Here is a 5,506-nt window from a genome sequence, read left to right as displayed (position 1 = left end):
AGCAAACGGTCGTCAGTAAACTACAGAAGGGTACTCATGCTTCTATCTGAAGGGGGAATGGAGAGATAATGGGTAAGAACTGGGGAGTTCTTAGTAGAGTTGGGGTTATTAGTTAAGTTCATTAATTCTGTGTTGTTTAGCAGATAAATAGCAGAATACAGAAAAGTAGTAAATAAAAGATAAAGATAAATATAGAAGATAGAGAAAATAGATAGTAGAACACCAGCAGAAGAATACAAGAAAATAACACAAACACAAATACAGAGAATAGAATACAAACAAAGAAAGCATACATTCATGCAACAATCATAATAGAGAAAATGCACAACCAAGTATGATGCATGTCTAGCCCTAGTGCAGGTAATGAGCTCATTTGTCGGTTACATACCCGCTCCTGACGTTACTCGGAGTCCTTTGACCAGGTAAGGCTTCCCTATTGGCAATGCCCCTCGCAAGAGTCCTTTGACTTGCATGGCGGAGCTAGTTAACTTATATCTGCTCAACACACTCACTGTAAGAGTCCTTTGACTTACAGGAACACACACACACACTCACTGTAAGAGCCCTTCAACTTACAGGAGTATATGTTAGTTGGGTTTTCTCGATACCTCTGTAAGAGTCCTCTGACTTACAGAATAGTATTATAGCTAAGTATCCCAGGAAAGCACTCTCAGTGGTCGTACCACCATCTATCTGACTGCCTCTCTGCAGCAGATTCTTACATAATCATTCTCATTGTCATCATTCATTATCATTCTCATTATTCATCATCACTTTCACATTCTTATGCAGCACCTCTTTCTTTCTCTGTTCAATCATGCTATACAAACTCTACAGCTTTTACTTTTACAACATCTTATCTCAAACCATTTTTCTGTATCAGATTACTCTTTTCTCTGTATCTCTTTATTCTGCTCTGGTTATTCTTTTCTCTGTATCTCTTTACTTTTCTCTGGTTACTCTGTTCTATGTGTTTCTTTACTCTGCTCTGATTTTTCTTCTTAACGTATATATTTAAAGCTTATGTAAATTTCAGTATGAATAGTTAGCCTGTCCCAAGTATAGGTTCATTAAGTCTATACTAAAACAGTTTAACTTTCATATTATACCTTAACTTGGGCACAACTCAAGAACTAACTATGTTGTTCCTAGTTCGTTTACTAATCTCTGTCTGTTTTTCTGTCATTAAAACTTTACAGACTTTTCTTTGGTGTTTATCTTTTCTTTAACTTTTTATCTTTTATTTATCTTTGCCTCACTAACATGTTATTACCACTCCCTAAGTATTTTATGAAGGTAATTATGAGATTCTGCGCTTAAAGTTGTCTTTCTAAAACTTTTACAGAAAACTGCCTTTTTCGTATTATTTTATTATTTTTATTAAAATATTATTTTTAATTTAATATTATTATTTAATATTTTATTATTATTTATTATTTTATCATTAAATTTTCGAAAATTACCCCACTTTAACTTTTAACCTTTAAAATTTACTTTTTACCACCCGTAACTTTTAATATTTCTACTTTAACCACACTAACTTTTGGAAATTACCAAATAACACCCCAAACACCAAAAATTTTACTTCCTAGCCCTTTTCAAGATCTAAGGCCTGTTCTTCTATGTTCTTCATCACACTCAAAGTGTTCTTCATGTTCTTCATAAATTCTTCAGATTCTTTCTATGTTTTCACCCGTTTTTCAATCTTTTTAGCAACCCATTTTTACCAAAATTCATAATAAATTCTCAGCCACTAAAACCCCATCTTTTCCACATGATTTCAACACAAATTGAACCCCCAATTTAAGGGTTAGGGTTTCATTTTCCAGCAGCCACAAGAACACAAGTTCATAGCTTGAATTTCAACAAATTTCATCAATTTTTCACCAAAATGTCAACAAGAATTACTCATATAAACAATCAATTTCAAGTACATCCAAACCATATCATAATCAAACAACTCAAACACAATCAATCATGATTAAATTCGTTAAATCCTACCTGGTTTTGCTACTCCAAATTCGGTTATACTTTCAGGTGGTCCTTAAGTACTTTTTCCTCCGAAATCACATTAAGAACAACTTTAAATCCAAAAACCTTCAACTGACCAAATCTCACTCAGCACATTAGGAAGGGATTTCTCACCTTAGAGTTTCTGGAAATTAACGTTTCTTGGCCCTCAAGTCAAGTTAAGCATGATTCCTAAGGAAGAACATCAAGAAAATACATGTTTAAGCATGTTTCCTTGAAAACCAAATTAAAAAGGGAGGGAGACAGCCATATCACCTTATTTCTAGCCTTGATATGTTATATGGTTATGTAGAGGAAGAAGAGAGGATCATTTTGGTGAAATCGGAGTTTTGATTTGAGTTTTAGTTCAGAAGAAATCAAGCTTTGATGATTTAAGTGTCATGAAAGTTTCTCTCTTTTCTCTATTTTCATTTTCGGCCAAAGGAAGTAAATGACCAGCCTTGGAGTGTCTTGGGGGTGTAGGGTAAGTTGTGATTGGTTGGCTTGGAGGTGGGTTAAGATAATATTAAAATATCTTAGGTGTATAACTAATAAAACTAGATGTATCGGAACACTTGTAAAAACATCTCTAAAAATTATTTTGTGAGCTACTAGTATAAATGACACTAGTAACATATTTAATATGAGAATAGAACATGTATTATGAGGCATTAGCATTGCTAAAGTCATCAGAGAGTGCTGGTGCTAAGCTGTACCAGTAAACTGTGAACCCGGTTAAACCGATTTCCTGTTTTTAACTAAAACATACCAGGTAATATTATAATATCATTCAAGAATCTTCTAATACTAATATAATGATAACATTATAATATTATCTTTCTTCTCTCATGAATCGAGTCTGGTTCATCAAACAGAGACTATTTACGAAAACTAGAGTCAAAACTCCTAACCGATATGGTTCAAAAACTAGGTTCTTCGTGATTGTGTTATCGAGCTTGCCCCAAAGAGGTTCTAGATTAAAGATGAAATAATGACAATGAAGATTGAGATGCTTGATGATACAACAGAGGTGTTCCTTTTACTAATCTTTCGGAGGATTCCGTGCCTTCAACCAACTCCAACAAATACCAAAACTCAATCTAACATCACATAACATACAAACATCAAACCTAGGGTTCAAAAAACACAACTAAACACAGGGTTTTAGTGAGACCTTACCTTATCCAATGAGATTAGGGGAAAAATTCAACAATATTCCAATACTAGATCACCCCTAAATAAATAAAACCATGAAAATTTCAATCTAACAAAGCCACAACTTGAATTTCTCAAAGAATAGAAAACTGGAGATTAGGATTCGAGTTTCTTACCACTTTGTTTAAATAGAAATGAAGAGCTCGATGAGTGCATCACGTGACCGCAAACGACTCATCAATTGGAGCACCGTAGCTCAAGTTATGGCTCCCGAAAGATGGTGATGAATAGTAACATCACCCTCTTCTCCTCTCTTCTCTATTCAGCGCCTCCCCTCTCTCAATTATGGTAATAATGAGCTGAAAGCTCATTAAAAGATGTATGTATATATATATGTTGGGCTTGGGCCCAGTCCAACTCGTTAGCGTTTTAGGTCCGTTTGACCTATTTTGGGCCAAAATCTTTAAGATTAGCTCCTGGTTTTCGATTCTAAATTGTTTTTATTCTTTCAAAACAATAAATTCAATTTTTCAAAATCTTATTATTTTTTTTCTCGAAACACAGTACCGGACAAATTAGAGCCGGTACTGCCGGTTTAAGTTGCGTTACACGTTTTTACAAAAATTTGCCGCAAAAGATACCCTTTACCACTAAGAAAAATTCATTCAAATCAAATTTGACCTTTTTATTTTTAAAATATCATTTCTATATTTTCGAATCAACTTTGGGCACTTAAAAATTATTATTTTGTTAAAACGGTTATACATAAAAATTCCGGTTCTTACAGAATTTCTTTAACTCGTTGTACACATCATTTTTAGAGTAAAATTGAGTCCTACTTTGTTCCAAGAATGTAATCCCTCTCTCAACAGCTTGAGCTTGAATCTTGACAATTTGTATTTCTTCTTCAGCTATCATAACTTGTCTTTCAACTAACATATGCTGTTTTTCAGCTATTTCGGCTTGCTTTTCTGCTGTTAATGCTTGCTTTGTTGCAATATCAAGTGATCTTTCATAGTAATTATTCCCATCCTTCAAGATATCAGTCAATCCTTTAATACCTTTGCTCATTCAACCACTCATTGGTGCTTTACACTTAGAACCTCTTTGATTCCCATGTGTACCATTAGATTGGTTTGAATTACTTAAATCAGGGCTTTCCCCAGCAAAGCTAGTTGAATGAGTAGTTGTATGCCAATCATTCCACTCAACATCAAGCTCTTGATAATCATCACCATTCAAATTACTTATTTCCTTCATTCTGTCCATACCTATATTTCTTTCCTTGGCACTCCCAACCATATTTTCAGTTGCTCTGTCTTGACCGTACATAAAATATAGTTTGTCATAATGCTTGATCGAAGTTCTGATGACATGTCATCATGTCATGTTTTTCTATGCTTTTTCATAGAAGAAATTGATGATTAATGCTTAAATATTGCATTCTTTTGTGCTTAAATGGTATATTTCTTTGATCTTTTGATTTTATAAACTTTGTAGGAAATAATAGAAGAAGAAGTAATAAAATCACCAAAAAGAAGAATCATACTCCCATGGTAGCAAGAGAGTTGGAAACAAACTCAAAGAGGCTTCTGAGTTAAGCAAAGAGGATTTGCAACCCTGACCTCTTCACATTCCAATAAGAATAACTTAATCTACAAAACTCCAAATGACATGATTTTAGTGGCATTGGAAAGTAGACATCCAGAGCTTTCCAAGCATATATGGCACTACATGGTGAACACTAAATCTGAGGGAGAAAACTTGCCCCGAATGTGCATAGATGAACATGGTATCAACCTGCAGTAAGGCCAGCTAACCTCTTCATCTTCCAAGAAGGATAACTTGAGCTGTAGAGCTTGGAATGATGCCATCTCAATTGTATTGAAAAGAAGACATTCAGAGCTTTCCAACGATATATAATAGTATGGGGTGAATCTCAAGGATGGGCCTCAGAAGCTGGCGCTAAGTTTGGAATCCAAATAGCACCAATAGCGCTACGTTTTGCCAATGAACGCTACGCTCTTTCTATGAGCGCTACGTTTTCTTAATAAACGCTACGCTTTGAGCGCCAGCGGCCTCCAAACAGCACGACCATGCCTTCTTCAAAGGACCATAACTTGAGCTCCAGATGTCCAATTGATGCACTTTTAGTTGCATTGGAAAGAGGACATTCAGAGCTTTCCAACGATATATAGCAATCAATATTTGGTATGAAATTGAAGCACAAGTGAAAGGCATCTTTAAGGCCCAAAAATCAACCAAACATGCACTGGGCAAAGATCGAAGGGAGAGCGCTCAATCAAAAGCAAAGCGCTGCACAAGGGGAGCTTGAGGAGTG

This window comes from Arachis hypogaea, chromosome 19 (assembly GCF_003086295.3).
Source record: "Arachis hypogaea cultivar Tifrunner chromosome 19, arahy.Tifrunner.gnm2.J5K5, whole genome shotgun sequence".
Taxonomy (NCBI): Eukaryota; Viridiplantae; Streptophyta; class Magnoliopsida; order Fabales; family Fabaceae; genus Arachis; species Arachis hypogaea.
This window is presented reverse-complemented; position numbering follows the sequence as displayed.